Consider the following 24,576-nt stretch of genomic DNA (forward strand, 5'->3'; position numbering starts at 1 on the left):
ATCAACTTTCCAAGCCTTCTTTCACCCTAACAGGCAATATTTATGTCTACCTCTTTGCTGCTTTAGCAATAACACTAATATTAAATTTACCTATTATGATTAATTATGTAATAATATATCTACTCGGAACTAAAAACTCCAGAAGTCACCCTATACAAGGAAATGAACAGATGAGTAATCCAAAGGTTTCAGATAGCCTACTTAATAAAGGAATACCATCAAGAATTATTTGTTAATCATTTGTCTATTTCAAGTTTATAGCGCTGCAATTGAAATTCTTTTAAATACTTTTAAATGAATTTTTTTGGACATATGAATCATGCAAATCCTTTGTGAGGCTTAAGATGGAAGTAAGTTTCTTTTACAATGTGGATGACACTCTTCCATTTCTGGTCCTCTCTTTTCTGTTTTAGGAAAGGGTCAATGTTTTCATGATTTCCGGAATGGTGCTTAGTTAGCATAGGGTTGCTTTTGAGAGATAAAGTATGCCTTCAATGGCCTAATTAATTATGTACTCTGTAGCAAGGTTCTCCTAACAGTGGTCTCCTACATCATGGCACTTCAGTACTAACTGAAAATTTAATCAGGCAGGAGCAATGTAGTTTAAGCAAGGTAATGTTTTAGATAAGAGTAAATAGAACTTGAAAAGAAGATAAACACATCTTTCTAATTGAAAAATAAGGTGTCTTTATATAGCTAGACGAAAATAAGAAAGTACTCCAGTGAGTTAATGTAGCATACCTGCACTTTAAGATGAGAAAAAAATAAATAAATAAAAGATAAGGTTTAAGAAAGCCTTTTCACATGAGAGTCTCCTCTTACACTTTAAGCATTATCTGTCATGAAATGCTGTGAGGACGAGCTCCTAGAACAACCTCAAATCAACCTCACATGTGTTGTTGCTTCCTGAAGATAGATTTTATATGAAGCCCTAGGAAAAAATTGCAAAAGGAGTCATGACTTGCTTTTCCTTCTTGATGAATTATTTAAGTGTTCTGAATATGTCCTTTCATTCACAACTGATAAATACTCAGGTAAACCTAGTTTCACATTACAGTAAAATTTTTTTTTATTAGCCACAAAAGGAGGATAATGAGCTCATAAAACTTAGCACAGTTGTAGGTATTAAACTTAGCATTTAACCTATGAGTCCCTAAAGTGAAAGGATACACATCTAGGTCTGTGCACCTCTGATCCATCCCCTCAGAAGAGAATGACCCCATAAAGTCAATCATATTTAATATATTCCAGCAAAGACCATGAACAAAATGTATTTCACTTATTATTCATATATATTTATTTATGTGTGTTATAATTTTTCTGTTTAATTTCTATCTATCTACATTCTTTCTATACTTCATCAATGTAGCCTTTCTAAGATATAAATTACATTATCTACCTAGCATTTGCTTTAAAATCTTAGAAGTAAAAGCCCATTGCTTTTTATGGAATTAGCTCTTTATCATTGAAACACTATTCCTGAAAACTGGAAAATGTATGGTTAATCCATCTCTAAAGATTTCTATGATACTCTAAATATAGTACCTTTAGAGGATAGCTTCAGGAATCATCCCTAAACTACCCTGGAAAACTAACCTCTAACTCTGGAAACAATTTATTTGATAAAACTCATCTGGGTTTCCATTAAGGAGCTGAAGACATTAATGAGCCAATATTTTCTCTCTCTTGTGAAAATTCTGCCCCATATCAAGGGTTACAGTGGCTCAAAATATTTATTTGGATAAGTGGAGACAAAATTCTGAGGCAAAGATAAGAGTTCAATCTAGAATCCTCTACTTATTAGCTTTGGGAATTGGGGCAATTTTCTAAACTCTCTGTGACTCAGTTGATATTAGGATTAATTACTTTTTTTTTTTTAATCTTTTAAACAAGGCTTAATTTTTATTTTTTTAGAGATAATGCTATTGAACACTCACAAGACTGCAGTGTCATGGGATAAACACCTTTTATATGCACTGGGAAACGTGAAAAAAATTGATTTCCAGAAAAATTATTAATTATTGAATTATGTGCTTTATGGTGACATTTGCATTATTGTGGTGGCCTGGAACTAAATCTGCCTGCCCTGGGCCCTGATGGCAGCACTTTCCCCCTCCTCCCTCCAGCTAGGCCCAAGAGTGGGAACAGCTCCCCCTGTTGTTAGCATCTGGGAGTCTCCCCCTGCTTTTTGCCTTGTTTTCTGCTTCAAGAAACAGAGAGCAAGCATCTATCTGATACATTGGGCAATTCTCCTTTTGTGTATATACAAGCTAGGTATATTTTGCATATTATACAAATTGTGTGAACATCATTTCTTTCTCTCTTTAAAATTGTTTTAAAAATTGGCAGCTTTCTTTACTGTTCTATTACTCTCTGTTACCGCCAAACTGACTAAAAGTGCCTTGTAAACCGCATTGGGGAGGTCTGTTTACTTGCCACCTCTGAAAAACTTTTATTTTCGCTACATAAAATTGAGAAATGTCTAAACATTTAGCAAACAATATCTTAAACAAAAGGAAAAAATTTTAAAACGTTAACAAAGGGAGAAAAAATTGTAACTTTAAACTCTGCTAAGATAATCAAAATTTTATGAAGTTGGAATAGGAAATTGTTGTTTAGGGTTTTCTTTTCCCCAGTTTTTCAAATCAAAATTTATTCAGATACATATTAATTTACTTGTGTAGATGTCTAATACAAGCTTATGTGTATGAAAACAGCACACAAAAATGTTCATGCCATAGAAAAATGTTCTTAAAAAAAAAAAGAAAAATGTTGATTATTTTAAATGTTTGTATCCATGCCAAATTTTGATAATTGTTAAAGTAACTGGAGATCTTTAACTTAAATCTTTAACTTAATATTTTCTAGTTCTAGAGGGTCTGGTGAAAATAATACATCTGTAAGAATTATAGGAAATGACACTTTAATGGAAAAATACTATCTGAAAACTATAATGCTAAATGTACTTGAATAAAAGCAATTGTACTATCAATTAAACAACTATCTATCTATCTAAATAATAGCTAAACTAAAAAGAGAAAAGTCAAAATAACTTTAAAGACATAAAACACATGCAGATGTTGTGCTGTGGTTGTGGGAGTTCAGGACGGGCCTGCGGTGAGCTCAGTCAAATCCGCAGGGGTCTCTGGTGGTGTGGCCCAGCTGCCTGGGCCCTCAAGTCCTGGCTTTTCTCCTTCCTGGGGGTGCTAATGATCCATGGGTTCTCTGACACTTCTGGGCCCCTGTGGGCAGCTGGTGGAGGAGCAGGAGTAAAAGGGCCACTTGGGAAAAGCTGGAAGTTGGATTCCTCTTTGGACAACATTTGCCTGTTGTAATCACTTTCTTTAGCTCCTTGAGGCTTCTCTCGGTCAGCACAGCTGCCATCCAGCTTTCCTCAGCTCTCTTTGCATGGAAGAGGATCCCCTTTTGATAGTGCAAGGCATTTTCCTCCAATTCTCTCCTGGTGTCTTCAGTGATCTCCTTGTAGAAGTCTCGAGTCTGAGACATGGCCTTGATGTTTCTACGTGTGCAGGAAAGATTGCACTTAATGTCTGCGCACTGCTCTTCTGCCTCAGACCATTTTCTCTCAACGGGGCTGATGCATTCTTGATATAATTTAGGCAGAGTTTGAAGCTTCTGTTTCAGCTGCTGAATCTCTTCAAGCTGTGAATTTTCACGCTGCAAAGAGGCCTCCTTGGCTTGAAGATCTGTTATTTGTCCCATAAGCTCCTCATTCATTTGCTTTCCTTCCTGCAATTGTCTGGCTAGTTGCTGCTTTTTCGCTTCACCACTTTGAAGGGACACATTGGAATCAGCATCATCAGTGACACCCTTCAGATCACCCTCTGACCTGTGGATGGGGCCATCGTCATTTCCTGTTTCCCTCTTTTCCTCGACCTCACAGTTGACATGACCCAAATGATCTCCAAGTTGAGTGGGCCCGGGGAAGGTCTTCAGCAGGTTTTCACCCACCGGTACTAACTGGCTGACTTCTCGTTCAGGGCCTGCTGGAATCCTGCGTTTGACTGTTCTAGCCTTTCTTTCTCCTGCTCCATTTCTTGGAGTCTCTGCTTCCATCTCACAGTTTCTTGGGCGAGCCGTTCTGCACTCTGTAGATCAGGAGGATTTCCATTCAAATCACCCAGGGTTTTCTTCCAAAGCTCTTCTCCATTCTTCTCAGAGGCTTTGAAGATGGGTCTGTCACCAGTCTCTTGAGACGATTTAGGAGGCTGGCCCTTCAGTAACTTTTTCAGAAAGTCAACAGTGTTCTGAAGAGACAGCCTACAGTGGTTTGTATTTATTGCTGATAAGCACGAGGATTTTAAGGTGGGAAGACTGGCCTCCGCCCCGGGCAGACCTCGGGCATCATCAGCTTTTGTCAGTGGTTCCATATTCTCACTGCCTTTCCCACAGACTTCAGCGTGGGCGAAACAACTTTCGCCTGACACCTTCACCCTTCTCAAAATGTGTTGTTTCTTCACTGGCAAAACCAGTATCACAGTTTATACCAGGATCTCCCAGGGAAATCCACGGAGACCTGAAACGTGTCTCCAGCTTTCAGAAATCACCAGCGGAGGACTGCACAGGTGGTCTAGGACCAACTGGAAAGTGGATCTATGGCAGGCAGGAGGCCATCCAGGGCTGTGGAGAGCTCCCGAGCTCTGCCTACAAAGGCCAGTGTTCTCTGGGTCTCAACTGAAGGCTCAGAACCTTGGGGGGCGCTCTACCTCTAAGGTAAACAGTTGCCTGACAACCAGAGCACAACAGTTGCATTGGGGGATGGGGAGGCCAGCCAGCTTCTAGGACACAGTTGCCCTCTAACTTTGCCCTAAGAGGTGTAGATTTGAGCTCCACTCTGTTGCAGGAGATAGGAAAGGCGGCCTAATCACGTAGAGATAAGAGTACAGACGCAGGTGTGCCAGGCTTACCACAGCAGTCCCGGTAGGCAAAAGGACTGGGCAGGTTACTCAAGCCATCACCGGCTTCCCCAAACATAGATTGTTCTTCAAATTGTTGGGATGTCAGAGAAGCATTCAGATCGCCACTTTCGCATAGCTCTGGCTCTTCCAAGGCCTCGTCTCCAGCCGGCGTCTTCTGCAGCAGATCCAGGATGCCATTGCTAGAAGGCCGCCTGTCCTCGGCGGGAGAGGCATAGGCCTGCTCGGAGTCCGTTTCCACCACACAGAGGTAGCCGGCTTCTTCCTGGCTCCAGTCCAATTCCTCCTCAGACTGTTTCAAGGAGCTATTGCTGCTCTTGGGCAAGATCCCTGCCATTGACAGGCTGCTGGGCACCGAGGTGTATGATGACTCGGGCCCAGAGTTAAGGCCTGCCCTCTGGGGCCAAGGCCTTAGCCTCCAAGAGGTCAGGGACAGAGAGGCTGAGGCGGCGGTCCAGGGAACGCCTTGCCCGTAGGTCTAGGGGCTTGTTCGGGTTCTTTTTCACCCTCCTCTTGCTCAGGTTGATTAACAAAGGCCTGGTCCGCTGTTTCAAAGAGCCCCAGACAGACGGTTTATCCTCCATGGCTGCCTGAAGACCCAGGAAGTCACTCCATGAGAGAGCTCCTCTGTGTGGGAAACAACTGCAGCGGCTCCTGTCCGAGGCCGCGACCCGGGGGGCTGCACAGGAGCCAGCGCGCTCCCCTCACCTGCGGGGACCGCCGCGGCCGCCGCTCGCACGCGCAGAAACAGCCCGGACGCGCCGTCGGACTTCCTAGGCCCCCGCCCGCCAGCCCCTTAAAAAATTATTTCTTGGACACCTGGGTGGCGCAGTGGCTTAAGCCTCTGCCTTCGCTCAGGTCATGATCTCAGGGTCCTGGGATCGAGTCCCACATTGGGCTTTCTGCTCAGCAGGGGGCCTGCTTCCCCCTCACCCCCTGCCTGGCTCTTTGCCTACTTGTGTTCTCTCTCTGTGTGTGTCAAATAAATAAATAAAATCTTTTTAAAAAGTTGTTTCTTATAAAAAGTACTTGCTAATCATCCTAAAATAATATGGTTTTATAACTTTGGGACTTCTGCGCTTTTCTTAACTGCCATTAGAAAAATAGTTTTAACTTTAGTCTGGAGGTCTGGATACCCCAGTTTTATAAACTCTGTTCAGCCATTCAATAGAAACTGGGGAGCTAGGGATTTCCCTGCTTATACTTCTCTATTGGCTTGAAAAGCACGTTTTTGAGACATTATTCTCAAAATATATTCTATTTGTAAAATGGATATCCTATCTTCCTAGGTCTTCTGTTTACTTTATTGAGGTATTTCTAGATCTCCTAAGTGATCTTTACTAGGTGAATTTTGAAAGTGCTCTCTAATGCCAGGACATAGACTTGATCAGAAAAAAGTCTTAGTGTCCAGCAGCAGCTTCCGGTTTCTCACGGCCACTTTTTGCTTTTTGTACCTGTTTCTCAAAATTATGATTCAACAATAGAATTTCTACCATTTTTGTTTATGAAACCCCAGTAGCTCTGCCCTCTGCTCTTCTTTTCTTCCTCACAGATGTACAGCTTTTAACCCACAAAACGATCATGTGGTCTGGTCTTGTATTTCTCTGGCAGTTTCCTCCAGTTGCCAAAAATAATCATGGTAAAACCGAACACATAACCACATATATCTACATAAAGAGAGGACTCCTTGAAGAAGATATAGTAGAACATCCTCTTTCCCTTGCCACCTTGTAACTAATACAATAATAGTGTATCCTCAAGTCAAAATTTCAATCCACAAACATAGAACTTGAGATTTCAATTTCCGAGGGCTTCCCTTGGCATAGTCTTCTCATAATATGCGAGACACTATAATCCTGGGGGCTCCTTCAATTTCAGACACAATTTCAGACACTGCACTCAGGTTTGCATCAGAGTCTTCTCCCCACTTGTCCGAAGCTCTCTTTGCCTGATAACTGCACCTTCATTTCAGGAAAGGTCACTTCTTTCAACAGGTAGAGATTTCATTCTCTGTCTGTGTAATACTTAATAGTGCTTTGGCTTTGTTGTTACAAATATTGATGCCAACAAGTGAAATAAATCAGGGAAAGACAAGCACTGCATGATTTCATTTATCTGCAGAATCTAAAAAAGTTGAACTCCTAGAAAGAGAGTAGATTGGTGGCTGTCAGGGGGCTAGAAGTTGGGAGAAATGAAGATGTTGGTCAAAGTATATAAACATTAAATTATAAAGTGAACAAGTTCTGGGGATTAAATATATAGCATAGTGACTACAGTCAACAATACTGTATTGCATACTTAAAACTTGCAAAGAGAGTAGATCTTAAATGTTCTCTTTATACACACACACACACACACACACACACAATGGTAACTATGTGAGAAAATGGACGTGGTAATCATCTCACCACATATATGCATACTAAATCATCACATTGTACCATTTAAGTTTATGTAATGTTGGTCTGTCAATTATATCTCAGTAAAGCCATAAGAATAATAAAAATAAAGATGCATGTCCAAAAAATATTGATGTCCATCACTGCCTTAATATAGATATAAAACAGTTCTCAGCCCATGGAGGAGAATTGAAAATGCATCTCTGTTTTATTTTTACTTTTATTTTTTAAAAGATATTTATTTATTTATTTATATGGCAAAGAGATAGCAAGAAAGGGAATATGAGCAGGGGGAGTGGAAGAGGGAGGAGCAGGCTTCCCTCTGAGCAGGAAGCCCGATGCAGAACTTGATCCTAGAACTCTGGGACCATGACCTGAGCCAACGCTTAACAACTGAGCCACATAGGCACCCCATGTTTCTCTCTTTTAAGCAGCTTTCCACCAGTGAGAACTTTGGCCTTAGCTATACACATTTTTCAAAAGTACAGGTTTCTGTGTAAAAGAATATTAATTCTAGAACATTGAAGCAACATTAGAAATAGCCCCAAACTGGAAACAGTACAAGTGTCCATCAACGTAAGAATAGATAAACTAAGTGTGATGTCTCACATAAAACGAAATGCTACTCAGCAATAAAAAAGAGCATTCTCAGCCAAAACATGGAAGAAGGTAGATGACTCTCAAGAACATAATGTTGAGCAAAAGAAGTCAGTCTCAGGAGTATACTTGCATGTTTCTGTTTATAGAAAGTTCTAGAACAGACAAAGCTATTATTCTTGAAAATCAGAATAGTGGTTTCCTGGGGCAGGAGGTTGTGATTGGCTAAACTGGGGCAGAGGGAACCATGTGGGGATGTAGCTGTATACATTATCGTCACCTGGGCTCTAGTGACAGGAACGTATACATGTGTTAAAATTGATAAAGCTGTGCCCTTATATTTGTGCATTTTATTAAATGTAAATTATACTCCAACAAAATACCAATTACTTTACTACCACAGATAATAAGGTAGAATTCAAAATTGGATACAGATTATTGCTATTGGTAGGGCTCAGGCCTTACTCTTTAGGAACAACTGATCACATTTTTTTGCCCTGAGAGGAACTATATATTTTACCATTCCTCCTAAAATATGTACTAATATGAAAGAAATATGGGATTAAGACCTTGGGACAATTCTAATAAATGGGACTATGCTTTTACAGGGTATCTCCTTTTAGTTTCTCCTGTCAAGCGTTTTTTCCACTAACTTCAGAATACATGAACAAAATTATAAGCTAGTGTTTGACAACTACTTTCAGTAACTAGCAGAAATATTTCAAAATATGTGGAGGTGTGTTTGGTAACACTCTTCCCCTCTTTCATACATTTATTTATTCATCCATTCATTTATATGCCTCAGGTTTATGGAACAAGTGTTTGGATACTTGTTCTTGGACAGTCTTTTACCCCTACAAATATTAATAGTAATTTTTAAATGGAAACTTATAGTAATATACTAGGGAGGGAAAATATTGCTGGCTCCATTTCTTGAGAATAGTTAATTATGTAACCCTTTTTTTATGGCAGTAGACAAAATCTTCAGAAATATTGAGCTGGAATGCCCACAAATTCCAAATTTATAATTTCCAAAATATGAAAAGAGCCCAGAGGTCCATTGACAGGTGAATAGATAAGGGAGATGTGGCATATATATAGATATAGATATATAGATATATACACATACACACATATATAGAGTTGTATATAGTTATATATACACACACGTAGTTACCATTGTGTGTGTCTACACACACACACACACACACACACACACACACACACACTGGAATATTACTCAGCCATCAAAAAGAATGAAATCTTGCCATTTGCAATGATGTGGATAGAAATACGTGAAATAAGTCAGTCAAAGAATGACAAATACCATATGATTTCACTGATATGTAGAATTTAAGAAACAAGAGTTGAACATAGGGGAAAGGAAGTAAAAATAAAATAAGATGAAAATAGAGAGGGAAACAAACCATAGGAGACATTGAACTCTAGGAAACAACCAAGGTTACTGGAGGGGAGGTGTGTGGGAGGATGTGGGATACAGGGTGATGGGCATTAAGGAAGGCACTGATGTAATGAGCACTGGGTATTATATGCAGCTGATGAATCATGAAATCCTAGTCCAGAAACTAGTAATGCAGTATATGTTAACTAAATTGAATTTCAATGAAGAATTTTTTAAAAAGAAAGAAAATATTTAGCTGGAATATGGCCTCACATTCAGATATTTTCTCAAAATTAATTCAGTATTTTTTTATACAGACATAGTAATATATATTCTGTACCTTCCAAAAAAGTCTGTCTGACTCATATTTTATATGTAAACATATAAATTATAAAATGTTATATTCAAGGGCTGGGAATAAACATTTCAAAATTTTTATGTTATTTATTGTTATACTTCATGGTTCCTCTATTATCTCTCTATCCATCTTAATTTTAGCCTTAATATCAGAAAATTTTCCTAGTATTTTGATTATCTTAATATGGTTGGTACAATTTGCAGTTGATGTGTTCAGAGGAAACTCAAAACCTGGAACAGAGTTGAGTCCCTTTTTTAAAATTTCAAAGTATTTGGGCATGTATGTTTGTATAGATGAGACTTTATATACTAAATCTTAAATATTAATGAGCATGATTTTAAATAACTCAAGGGGAATTAATGTAACTCTTAGTGATGGAAAGGGCTGATGACCAATTTGGATAACAATGGTAAATGCTTTACACATTTGCAAAAGAAACCTTCTATACTTAACATTAGTTGTGTTCTTATCTCTTAGTTTGTCTGTGGATAAGCTATTAGTGGGAATAATATATAATACGTATTCATACCATTAATATGGCTTATTGAGATTCAACACTGTGGGATGCTTAGATGTATTCAGTAGAGATTGTGCTTTTTCTTATTTTGTAATAGACTCATCACACTTAGAAAAAAATTAGCGTCATCTATAATAATAATAAAGCAGTAATTATATGTGTGTGTATGTCTGTGTGAACCCTCACTAAGGGATGTATAAAACACTTCCAAGTAAGTATTCAAATTAGAAACAGTTCAAAGAATGATTGTTTAACCTGAACTTTGAAGGAAATTAGGTGCAATATTCATGAAAGAGAACAGTTCTGTGCAGTTTCAGAAGGTGAAGACGATGTATGGGACTGTTGGGTCACGGTATCACACACCTGAAACTAAGAGATCATTGTATGTTAACTAACTGGCATTAAAATAAAAAAAATTTTTGAAAAGGTGAAGAGGAATACCTAGAAAGACATTTAATAAAGACCATTGCAATTACCAAAATAGAGAAAAATAATCACTTCAACCTGTGTATGAATGTAGTTAAAGAGAGGCGAAAGTCTCACATACATGGGTAGGAATCAAAGCAGGGCTAAGGCCGGGATGACTCGCACAGGGAAGCTTTACTTATTCTTTTCCTCCTTCTATTTAAAACACTTCAGTAACTCCTTTCTGTTTCGTATTATTGCCTCTCATGATCTTGCCAAATTCCTCTGTACTCTCCTTCAAAAGTACCATTTCCTCCTGCCACTCAAGTTCTCTAAAAATTCTAGATTATTTTTCTTATCAATCAGGACTCATTTTGTGCCTCCTGAAACCTATGTCTTTGTGTAAACCTTCTTTAGCTTATTGTTAAATCTATTAACACACTTAAAACATTCTAAGTATATATCTGTTTCTTCCAGAAGACTATGAACTTTCAATTTCAGGAAACCTATTCCATTATATTTGTAGCCTTAGGATATATTGTAAAATCTGAGTATAGTAAATATTTAATACTACATTAATGTAAAAATAACCATTTAAAACTTTCCTTTTTTATAAACATCTAATTGGAGTGTAAGACCTCACTAAAAATAGGAAACTATCCAGGGATATTCATAAATACCTCGTTCTTATTATTGAGAGTTAAAAAAAAAAAAAAACACAAAAAACCACACCTGAATTTATGATCACAAACATGCACTCAGTCTGTGCCTTAAAACTGAACATTACCTTTCAATATTTGGATGTCATTCAAAAAATCAAATGAAACTAAATCTTTATAAGGAAAAACTTCAGATGCCTTCCTTACCTAACTGTGCTCCAAACAAGCATCTCCAAAATCCTTGATTTCTTATTTTATTTTCACATATCCAAATAATGTACCTATACTTCATTTTCTCAGTTTTAGACATTATTAACTTATAATTATGGAGTATATCTCATCATTATACTTGCTTCCTTCTAATAATATGTCACTGTTTTTGTTAAATCACCATTAGGACTATAAATAGTCATACAGTATAAATACTGTATAAATACAGTATAAATTCATACAGTATAAATACTGTTTACTTCTGAGCCATGTAGTTTTCTCTTTTTCTTTTCATTTGATTTTAATATTTTGTTATTTCTTGACTTAATATTTGCTTTATTTCTAATTTCTTAGTGGTGTGTATTACATGTGCAAGTGAACAATCTTTGCCATTATTTTGCTCAGCCAGAGGGATGGCTCCAGCTTCAATTTCATACCATTAATATTAAAATGATCACAGTCCTAAATAGGGGTCTCTTCCACATCTTCCAAGTTTTATTAATGGTAGCATTATTCCACATGACCATGTGGCTTAAAATTAATTTTTATATTGCTTGTTTCAGAAGATCTTTTATTGCAAGTAACAAAAACTCATCCCGACCTGGCTTAGCAATAGAACCAGATTTACCAATCCTCATAAAAGGAAATAGCAGAGCTTGGCCATGATAAGGTTGTTTGCTGTGGTGATAGAATAGTTCATATTGTTATCAAAAATGGTTGTCATTCAAAGATGTCTCTGTCACATTAATTAATACTTCCCAACCTTCTAGATTAGTCAGACATGAGTTCACAAGTGCCTGGGCTGTGAGATACATCCTCGTGATACTATGCTGTGTTCAAAATTGTCTCTTCCTTACCCATCAAAGCCTTATGAGTTTTGATTACATAATTTTAATTTTATTAAAAGAGGAACTCTCCAGATTTCTCACTGAAACACTCTTTTGATTCATAACACAGCTTCATCAGAAATACTTAAACCTATGTGACTCCCAGGGTAATAAAAAATATCTTTAAAAAACTTTGGTTACATTTGGAATTAACTATACAACCCTCAGCCATGAACATCTTTGAGAAGTACTCTCGTTTCTCAAGAGTATGAAGAACATTAATAATGTAATAAATATTTATTTAAACAAAATAAAACAAAACTTGCAATTGAAACAGCTGGCTAATCATTTTTACATGTTTAACACCTCTAAATTCATCCTTCACATACCTGCTAGATATTCTATGCACATCAATCATACAGTATCATTGCTTAAACAAAACCTTTTGTAACTACCAGTGGTTCGACATAACTAGAGTGCCATCTCAAGATCCTAATAGTTCCTCTCAAGATCATTACTACTTCCTTAAAAGTCAAGGGAACTTCCTATGTGCCATTTATATTATAATGACATAATGTGTCATTATGTGATATTTGGGTCTTGGATTTTTTTTCTTTCAAACTCACTTGTAAATTTCTTGAGTTTGGGCACCACATTTTATAAATCTCTGTATTCTCTATAGAATCCAGCTCAGTACCTTGCAAGTATCCAATACTTAGTATTTGTTAAGTAAATGAATTTTATGTGTGAAAGAAGACAGGCAATATCTAATAAACGGAGATACTTCTGGGAAATCATTGACTTTTAAAATCTTAAAGGTCATGTTTCCCTGCACTGGCTATTTTTTGTAACTTATCAATGCTTACTGACACCACACAGCTAATGTGATTTTTGAAAATGTGGACTGTGGTGAACTTCACATGGGAGTTAATTCAAATGTTCTAGGCATTAAGATGTATTGAATGTGAAGTCATTTTCTTAGCTTATTTTAGTGTGAGATAGTTACATGTTTGGCAACACCTCCTGACATTGGAAACTACCAATGATAGCCTTCCTGCCCCCCGCATTTTTCTTCTTTTTGGTGGTAGTGGGAGGGTTGCAGTCACATCCTGTGCAATGTCCTGTATGGGTTATACACTTTCAGAATCATGTACTAAAATTATAGCAGCCAATATAAACATCTTAAGTTTATGCTTAGGTTGTATTCATTTTTTGTTGATGTTTTTATTTCATGAGGTGTATGAGCCTTTGTTTTAATCAGTATGACTTTGTCAATATCTTTCTGATTTAAAGCTTGAAATGATTCACTTAATTATGCTTAGAAGTGTACTCTTTCTCTCTCCCCGCTTCTCCCTTTCTGCTTCCCTCTCTGTAACTTCCCTCTTCTTCCCTTTTCTTCCTTATTATTCCCAGCACTTCAAAAATATAACACATATTTAAAATTTATGTAAAATTAATCCAAATTAAATTAAAGCAACTCACCAAAAATATGGACAGCCACCATAGCGATTTAGAAATCCTGGGCATAACATTGGGTGACTCAAAGCCATGGGAAAGAAATACTTTTCAGCATAAGACACACCTTTAAATTTTATACCCTGCTCATAAGCATACATGCATAACTACTTTCCTGCATATAATTTTTTCTCAAAAGGAATGTGTATATATGCAAAACAAAAACCTAAAACTTAAAAGACTATTAATATAATATTGAAGATGTGGAATTGTCTACATGATCATTTTAATCCCATATCCTGTTCAGAAATTCAATTTTCTGTTACCTATTTTTTAAGCATGCAAATAGATTCTGAAACAATACAAAACAAAATGCCTGTCTTGACAGTTTGATATGCTATTTTAGAGCTCAGCAAACTATTGCCTTCTTTTATAATTGCCTAAGAAATACACTGTGTAACCAAAGTTATGAAATTCTTTGCCCCTTGAAGTCAGTGCCTTTGCCCTGACATCTGGGAACTCAGTAAAAGATGAAAAGACTTCTGGCATCGGCATTTGAACACTAGTGCTAATCCCTTCACTTTGGCTTGGGAGCACTGTGGAGTTTAAGATAATAAAGACATCCTTTCACATTTGATTAGCAATACTGTCAAAGATCCTTAGTGCTTCCATAGGAGGGATCATACATATACATGCACAGAGAGATTATAGAATTTACAGTGCCACAAAGTCTGTATCTTCCTAATATGGAGTTTATGATATTCATAATAACCAGTTACTACATTTAAACTGCTCTTTCCTTTTGTAATAATAGTAACAATGCCTTATAATGAAGAAAATATTTGGTGTGACTAAAATATATGATTTGAGGGGCACCTGGGTGGCTCAGTCATTAAGTGTCTGTCTTTGGCTCGGGTCATGATCCCATGGTCCTGGGATCCAGCAACATATCAGGCTCTCTGCTCCACGGGAAGCCTGCTTCTCCCTCTCCAACTTCCCTTGCTTGTGTTCCTTTTCTCACTCTCTCTCTCTCTCTGTCAAATAAATAAATAAAAATCTTAAAAAACAACATGCTAAAAATAAATGCTTTAAATATATATATATTTAATATATATAAAATAAATGCTTTAAATACATATATTTATATATATATATAAATATAATCTCTATCAAATCATATATATATATATATATATATATGATTTGATAGAGAACAATTCTAAGTTATATGACTGGAAAGCCCGAGTTTGACTCTTTTGTTGAGACATGAAAATTAATGATATTTTCATTACATAGCATATTAAATTTTATATGCATACTCCAGCAGGTGACAACTATTTGGAATAAACTTTAGTAAGTGTTTATAATTTCTAAAGTCTTCATACATGCTAAATTTTAACGAAAATTTCATGAGATGATTGAAGGCCTCAAGTTGAAAAAAATTAGTGAAATTGAAGGCATTTTTTTCCAAAAATGAGGATTCATTATAATAATAGAAACTCCTTTGGGATGCCTGGTGGCTTAGTAAGTTAAGCATCCGGCTCTTGATTTCTGCTCAGGTCATAATCTCAGGTTCCTGAGACCTAGCCCTGTGTCCAGCTCTGTGCTGAGCTGGGAGTCTGAAATTCTCTCCCCATCTTCCTCTGCCCCTCCCACCTCCCTCTCTCACTCTCAAATAAATAAATAAGTAAATAAATCGTTTAATGATGATGATGAAGATGCTAGAAACCCCTACTTTGGAAGATGATTCTGAAAATTTATGCTTTCATAATTTAAAAGGGTACAAAGTTTTTGGTTAAAGGAAATAAAATATTTTTCTTTCTCCTTACCACCATCATCATTGATTAGATTTATCTAGTGTTTACTGTGTACCTGGTACGGTTAACCCTTGATCAACAGAGGTTTGAACAGCATGGGTCCAATTACATGCAGATTTTTTTGCTGCAATACAGTACTACAAAGGTATCATCACTTCATTATGAATTTCTTAATAACATTTTCTTCTTTCTAGCTTACTTTATTGTAAGAATTCAGTACTCAGTACATACGCAAAATATGAATTAATTGACTATGTTATTGGTACAGCTTCTGGTCTGCGGTACACTATTATTTGTTAAGTTTTGGGGGCCTTCAAAGTTATAGGGAATTTTCAGTTATCGGAGCAGTCAAAGCCCCTAATGACTGTGATGTTCAAGGATCAGTTGTACTGTTTTACTTGCTTATATGTCTTACATGGATTGTTTGTATTTAACTTTATAACATTTCTAATAACGACCTTAATTCACATGAACATATTAAAGCTTAAGGAGATTTGTTATCTAGTCCCATTTTACATTGCCAGTAGTAAGAGAGACTGAGATTCAACCTAGAATCTTGGATTTCTTCATAAAGCTTGAGTTTGTGACTACTTCATATGTATATGTTTACCCTAGCAGTCATCAAAATGCCACCCAACTGAGAAAATTCTGTTTAATGTTTTAACTGAACAAATGGTGAAAATGAATTAGTCTGCATCATGTAAGAAATGATGGATAGTGTGGGACTGAAGTATAGGGGTAACTTTGTGGATGTTTTTAAGCCAGAAAGTTTCTCAAATATTACACAACTGGAAATTAAGTTAACCAGTTTCTTCTAAAAATGTAAATAAACCCTTCCTCTCAAAGGTTAACAATATGAGGTCAAGTTTCTTAGAGATTTATAAGTATGTCTGATAATTAGATTGCTTAACATTTAGGGCAAATTGGGATTCTTATGGAATGAGAAAGTATGTTTTTGGTGGGGGGAGGGCAGGAAGTATTAATTGCAAAGATTGGTTCAAGTGGGATGCCACCGTGGGGGACTTTAATCAAGTTAATGTAATATTCATTTACCCCACCATTCCTTCTACAGATTTAATATACACTTAAATATTCTTACAGCAATACTGCCTATCATAATTTTTTTTCTCAATGTAAATAATCACTAATTCATTTTGGTTTGACTAGGTATAATCTTTACATGTTTTTATAAGTAAAACTGGTAAAAAATAATCCCTCTTCAAATGTTATAGGAAAGCATAAAATTAAAAAGACTGACAGTTTTTTAATCCTTTATCATGGAATTGCAAACATTCTTAGATTATCTAAAACCCTTATTTTTCATAAAAGGAATTCACGAGATTGGATTACACAATTAACAGGACTAATTAAATTGCATTTTTATTTAGGGAGCACTTTTCAGTTTGAAAAAATGTTTCATAATTTTAATTTTCACATAACTTTATTGCTTTTCCCCTAATCACAAATCTCCTGCAAAGAGTATTTAATTAGAGTCACTCTTTCAAGCACTAGAATATTATTTTTCCACTACTGAAGTTACCAGTTACCTTAGTCACCTCTCTATGACAACGTCTTTCTTAACCAGGTACCCCAGTCACCTCTCTATAACAACATCTTTCCTAACCTTTTAACATCATTTGGACATACTGTTCACTGACTTCTGCTTGAAAAACTGCTAGCCTTTTCTACCACAACAATATCTGTTTTCCCCTTCTCATTCATTCTCATCATCTCTTCCCACTTCCTCTTCGGCCTGCCATTTAAGTAATGCCTGATTTTTTTTCTACAGTCTTTCTCCCTAAATGCCTATTGGCCAAGGTTTAATTACTATCAACACATGAGTAATTTCCAAATTTTTTTCCTCAGCTTTTATTTGTCCTGGTAGATAAAGATATCAACATCCAACCACTTAGTCCGTATTTCAACTATATAACTTTATTGATTTGTATATAGTTACAGAGTTACATATATAGTTATACACATATATATAGTTATATATAAATCAATAAAGTTTTATAGTTATATTAAAAATCTTTACTTTCCTCCAGCTCCTGGAAATCATTGCTATGTTTTCTCTCTATATCAATTTGCTATTCTGTGAAAAGAGTCACACAACATGTGACTTTTTGTATCTGGCTTCAATCACATAACATTGTTTTTCAAGATCACCTGTGCGGTTGCATGTGATTGCAAGAAATCAAAATATGATTCCTTTTAATGGATGAATAATGTCTGTCTCACGGATTTAGAACATTTTGCTTTTCTATTCATCAGTTGATAGATTGAGATGTTTTCCCTTTTTATGTATTGTGAATAATGCTATTAACACTCCTGTACAAATTTTGGTGTGTTTTTGCTTCTCTTGGGCATATACGTAGAGAGTGGAAGTGCTGGATCATATGGTAACACTATGTTTAATGTTTTGAGGAACAGCAAAACTTATTTATAAAGTAGCCCCACCATTTTATATTCCCAGTAGCATTGTATGGTGATTCCAATTTCTTCAAAATTTCATTAATGCTTGTTATTGTCTGTCTTACCATATTCATGCTATGGTTGTGATATACTCACTCATTAAGGTTTTAATTTGTATTTTATAGTGACTGGTGATTTTCAGCATCTTTTCATGTGCTTAGTCTCCATTTGTATGTCATCTTTGGAGAAATGTATGTTCAAAATCTTTGCCCATTTTTAAATTGTGTTGTTTGTCTTTATATGGTTGAGTTATACAAGTGTTTTTATATATTCTTGATATTAGACCCTTATCAGATATATAATTTACAAATATTTCCTTTTGGGAGTGGGGGGGTTGCTATTTATTTTTGACAAATATCCAGATCTGTGGTCCTCTGCAGTCAGAAATTCTTCGAAATGGCGCCGCGGGCCTTGGCCAGTTGGGGGATGGAGTCATTCTGCGAAGGGCCCCACAAATAGCATTGGTTTTAAACTTGCTGTTCATCCTGTCTGTCACCTTGTCAACCTCCATCATGTTCATCTGACTGGATGCATGGTCAATCGCCTGGATGATGTGGTTGTTGGCAGAGTATTTCCACCACATGTACAAGTTCAAGAACTCCTGGGCATTGTTTGGCATGAAGCACGAGTGCAGAATGATTAATAAATATTTTCTATTCTCTGTTATCTTTTATTTCTTTTCCTTAATTTCTTTCACTAGACTCTTGGTACAATGTTTTATAGAAATGGCCTGAGCAGGGGTGCATGACTGGGTCAGTAGGTTAAGCATCAACTCTTGATTTCAGCTCAGGTCATGGTCTCAGAGTCCATGAGATCCAGCCTCACCTTGGGCTCTGCGCTCAGAGCAGAGTTGGCTTGAGATTTTTTTTTCTCCCTCTGCCCTTGTCCCTGCTTGCACATGCTCAATAAATAAGTTAATAAATAAATAAATAAAATGTTTAAAAAGAAAAAAAGGAAGAAAGAAATGGCCTGAACAGATATTTTATTTTTTCCCTGATCTTTGCAGGTGAAATCCTTCAGTCTTTCTTATTTAAGTACAATGTTAACTATGGATTTTTCTTAGATGCCTGTTATGAGGTTGAGGACGATCTCTGATTTCCCTAGTTTCTTGAATATTTTTATCATGGAAGAGTGTTTTATTTTCTGAAAGATTTTTTTCTGCATCTATTGAAATGACATAGTAGCTTTTGTCTTTTATTTTATGATATAATACATTTGTTTTTGTATTTTGAACAACTTACATTCCTGAGGTTATGAGATTTATTCTTCTTTATGTTTTGGTGGGTTTAGTTTGCTGGTAAATTATTCAGTATCTTTTTATTTATATTCATAAATTGTACGGGCCCATAATTTTCTTTTCTTGTAGTACCTTGGTCTAATACTGGCATCAGGGTAATACTGGCTGCATAAAATGAGTTAAGAAATCTTTCCTTCTTTTCTTTTTTTGGGAGAAGAGGTCAGGAAAGATTGATGTTATTTTTTCTTTAACTACTCAGTAGAATTCACAAATGAAGTCATTTAGTTCTGGGATTTGATTTGTAGGATATTTTATAATTACTAACTTATTACTTCTTATAATTTATTGAATTATTTCTGTTAGTCTGTAAATCATTTCCAGTAGATTGACTCTTTCCAGGATTTTGCCCCTTTCAGTGAGATTATCTAATTTGTTGTTATAACAACTGTTTTAATTATATCCCCTTTTTACTGTTTTTATCTCTGTAAGGCAGGTAATATGATCTCTCTTTCCTAATTTTAGTAATTTGAGTTTTTTTAATTTTCTTGGCCAGTCTAGCTATGGGCTTGTCATTTTTATCTTTTTAAGATTCAACCTTTGTTCTTTTTAATTTTCTCTATTGTTTTACTACTCTTTATCTCATTTATTTCTGCTCAAGTCTTTCATTATTTCTTTCCTTTTGAGTTTAGTTTACTTTTCTTTTTAAAAATGTGCTAAGGTAGCCATTTGCTATATTTTAAGTTGCTTGTTTTCTGAGCTACCTCTGTAAAGTCTGTATTGCTTTTCATATGTGACCACTGAGTCTGTGATGTTTAGCTTAGTGATTAACTAATGTTTAGACAGAATTTTTTTCAAGTTCCTGGAACCAGTAAGTCTCTAGTCTTTGCCAAAGGGCTCTACGTGCACATTATGGCATACCTTCAGCACTCAGCCAGCTGGTTTAAAACTCTGCTTTAATCTACACTTTCTGCTGGTGCAAAGTCTCAAGGTTTACCAAAATTGAGATCTCAGGGCCTTTTTCAGATTTCACTGAGCATCTGCACAGTCCTACACATGCATATAGTCTAGAGTCTGAGGGAGTTTTTTAAAGATACCTATGGCATCTCATTCCCCAGCTGTTCTTCTAAAATTTTTGGTTTGTTCCACTCCATTATTATCCACCCCTTCAGAGAGTGGTGATATTAACTGATTATCTCTACCTGTTTTCTTCTCAAGGAGAAAAGACTGCTTACATTGGAGGAGCTCTGAGTCAAGTCAGTGTTACACAGCCTAACAATCTGCAATTTCTTGGTACAAATAGACAAATCAAATAGTGTGTAATCTCTAGGAATTGGGCTCAAAAAGGAGCTTCAACAGTATTCTACCTTCTCCCAACTCTGCAGCCTTCTACTTTTCATCATGATTGCAGGTGGATGATTTTAGAGAACTACAGAGCTGGAAATAGATGGAAATGAGGCAAGAAAAAATGTCACAAGCTCACTGTTCTTACTAAGTTTCAGCTATTTTTCTTAAAGAAATTCTCCCTAGATTTTTGCAAGACTTTGGCTAATTTCCAGATTTATAAAAAACTGAATTCTCACAATTTTTTGTTAGTGTTCTCGGTATTTTTATGAAGATATTTTATAGAAGTCCTGACTTTGCCATTTTCAATTTTTTAAAAAAGATTGATTTATCTATTTGAGGGAGGGGAGGGACAGAGGGGGAGAGAGTACACCTCGCTAAGCATGGAGCCCAATACCGGGCTTGATCTCACAATCCTGAGATCATGACCTAAGCTGAAATCAGGAGTTGGACACTGAAGGCACCCCCATTTTCACTTTTTTTTTTTTTAACTGTTAAATAAGTTAATATGGCTTTCCTAAGAAAATCGTTCCCACCCCTTGAGTCTAAAATAAGTCCTCAAAACATATTCTTTTAGAATGCATAGTAATTACTGTGTTCATAATATTTGTAATTAATTGTGAGGTTAGGGCCTAAAATCTGTATTCTCCATGGTTATAAGCTAGATGAAGACATTGCCTTTCTTACCAATTGATGTGTTACCAGTACAAGTACAGTGTCATTCACAAAATAGAACTGTTGTAAATATTTTTGAATGAATAGGTAAATGGGTGAATAGATGAAATAGAATTTCACTTAAAAGTATATTCATATACTCCATTTGAATGACTATGGTACTTCAGGAATTAAAACAACTCAAGATCAATTTAATAAAAATTTATAAGACCAGAATGAAAGTTTTTTTTTTTTTAAAGATTTTATTTATTTATTTGTCAGAGAGAGAGAGAGAGCGAGTGAGAGCAAGCACAGACAGACAGAGTGGAAGGCAGAGGCAGAGGGAGAAGCAGGCTCCCTGCGGAGCAAGGAGCCCGATGTGGGACTCGATCCCAGGACGCTGGGATCATGACCTGAGCCGAAGGCAGCTGCTTAACCAACTGAGCCACCCAGGCGTCCCTCCAGCATAAAGTTTTAAAGATAACAGTCAGCATAGGCATAGGCTGTATCTTGCAGTAGTAACTAACAACCTCAAAACTGTAGTCGGAACACAACAATAAAGGCTTTTCTCACGCATATCAAATGTCGATTGATGTTTACATGTTTACTTGTTGTTTTAATCCATATTATCTTCAATTTAGAACTCAGGCTGAAAAAGGAGCTTTTATCTACAATATTGTTACTTTCTGTGGAGGAGGAAAAGGACATTGCCAGCCACATGTCCCTCTTAAAGCTATACTAAGAAATGCTACATGCCATTTCTGTTTACATTTAATTGGCAAAGGTAAATCATATAGGTGATCCTAATTCAAGAGAACATACATACACAATCCTTCAATAAATTGAGGTACAAAAGTTGCATGGGAAAGCCATGTGGAGAAGAAAAAATAATCTTCTGAGAAGAAGAACAAATATGTGTAAACAATAATATAACCTACCACAGTATTGGCCCCAAGTCTAATATTAATTTTACCAAACCATACTAGGCCTGATGTTGCTATTTTTGCAAGCAGATTAAAAACAAAAATGAAAACAAAACAAAAAGACCTTCACTTGAGTATTTTTTTTTTAATGAGGGCAACATGTTAAAAATTGGCCTACATAATGCAAGTTCCACTTCTAGTAATGTTTGGTAACTGAACTTTAAGGTGCTTATATAGAAAGTGATTCTACTATATATAAAAACAATTTACTGCAAAGATTTGTTCACAGTTCATTAAATAGCCGTTCAGAACGCCTGAAACTTTCCAGAACATGTTTAAGATTTGTAGAAATGACACCTTGGATATAAAAGTAAAATAAAACATTACTTTGACTCCTGACATATCTGGAATGGAAACACATCAATCTTCCAAAGCCTGAAGTACAACATGATGCTCAGTGCTGAGAAAGTCTCCTTAAAAATATTGTCTGACAGACATATTCCTGTTATTCAATTTTTGTTCAAAAATTAGAAGTTCAGAGAGACCTTAATGAACAACACTTAAAAAACATCTATACCATATATTCCTTAGAGTGCATGTTTTACTGCAGTCAAATAGAAAACAAAACAAAACTGAAGTAGAACACACTCTGATCAACAACTTGAATGTTTCATCTATAAATAACATTTTTTTGTATAAGCATTTTCTAAACCTATTTTTTAATGTTCTTAGAAAATGGAAACAGATCAATCAAAAACTTCTCTTGGGTCTTACATTGTGCTAGGTGATTTGAAGGATACAATTGAAATGTATAAAATAATTCCTGCCCTGAGGTAGCTTACAGGTAATAATTCCTGCCCTGAGGTAGCTTACAGGTAAGATGATAATTTAAGGCAAAATTAAACAATTAAGAATAAAAAGTATAAAAACTATAGTACAAAATTCTGGTTGGATACAAGAGCTTCAATTTAATACACATTATATATACACACACATATATATATACATATAAATACACATATATATACACATACATATATATACATACATACACACGTATATAATTAATGCCTACATATTATATAGAGTATATATTATCATGTCTATATATTATAGATAAAACATATTATTATATACATATATACAACTATAATATACATATTTATTTTATTATTTATTTTTTACCTAGCCTCTTTGTTCTATATACTATAAAATTATGTTTTATATAAAATACTAACATCAACAACACACAAGAATGGAGAAGATTTTAGTATATACTTTCTGATACTTCGGGAATTTTCATCCTTAGAAGAATCCTATCAAGGAAGCAATTTGGGACAGGAAGCCAAAAGAAGAGGATGACTTGAAAATAAATAAAATAGTACATAACAAATTGGATGGTAGGTGTAGTAAAAGCAGTGCTTAGGGCAAATTTATGTTTCGCAAGAAAAAAATCTGAAAGGTAATGAGCTAAGGATCAAATTCAGGAAGTTACAAAAAATACAAGAGAATAAAGTCATAGAAAGAAGAAAGAGAACAACAAAGATCAGAGCAGAGCATAATATCATCGAAAAGGGAGATATTGAAAAAAAATTGATATTTATAAAACATCAAGAAATTTGACTAACTTTAGATAGATTGGTAAGAAAAAACTGAGAAGGCACACATGAAAGATATTAGTAACTCAAATCTACTTCTGAAACTGACAATGTACTATATGTTGGCTAATTGCAATTAAATTTAAAAAAAGAAAGAAAAAGTATTGGTAATAAAGACATAGATATGTAATATAGATTTTAGTGGTGGTATAAGAGTATAATATAGATATAATGTAGATCATGTATAATACAGATGTATAAGCTAGATTTTAATGGCGTAAAAATTAGTAAGAAGATATGGTATGTACATTTAGGTTAAAATTTTAAATTAGGAACAATTTTCCAGAATTCTGGAATGTTACTAAAAGTAACAGAGATTAGAGAAAATAAGTAATTCTAGAATATTAATGGAAAGGAATGAATAGTTTTCTTTTTGCCTAAAATAGAAAACTCAAGGCCTCAAGTCCTTGATTAACCAAACATTCAAATAATAAGTAATTTCAGTTGTATAAAATTTTTTCCAGTATATGATAAGAGGGAACACTATTCAACTTATTTAAGTAAGCTTCTATAATATTGATACTAACACATGGCAGGAACCACATATAAGAAGATAAAATTATATAAGTAGATTAAAGGATTAAAATCATACAATGACCTTAACAAATACGGAAAGTTGTTGATATATCTCTACATCCATTAACAAGAATTCTTAAAAAACCAGAAATAAATAAATAAATATTAACTTGATAAACAGAATTCTCA

The 24,576-nt window shown here is 35.4% G+C and overlaps 1 protein-coding gene and 1 pseudogene across 13 annotated transcripts in view; one reads left to right on the forward strand and one right to left on the reverse strand.

Annotated features, from left to right (window-relative positions):
* The window catches only part of SLITRK1 (SLIT and NTRK like family member 1), a 430,289-nt gene that overhangs the window by 287,609 nt on the left and 118,104 nt on the right, over positions 1–24,576 (forward strand). The window lies entirely within an intron of this gene.
* Positions 18,439–18,677, reverse strand: LOC116574251 (annotated as a pseudogene).

The sequence above is a fragment of the Mustela erminea genome, chromosome 15 (genome assembly GCF_009829155.1).
Source record: "Mustela erminea isolate mMusErm1 chromosome 15, mMusErm1.Pri, whole genome shotgun sequence".
Lineage (NCBI taxonomy): Eukaryota > Metazoa > Chordata > Mammalia > Carnivora > Mustelidae > Mustela > Mustela erminea.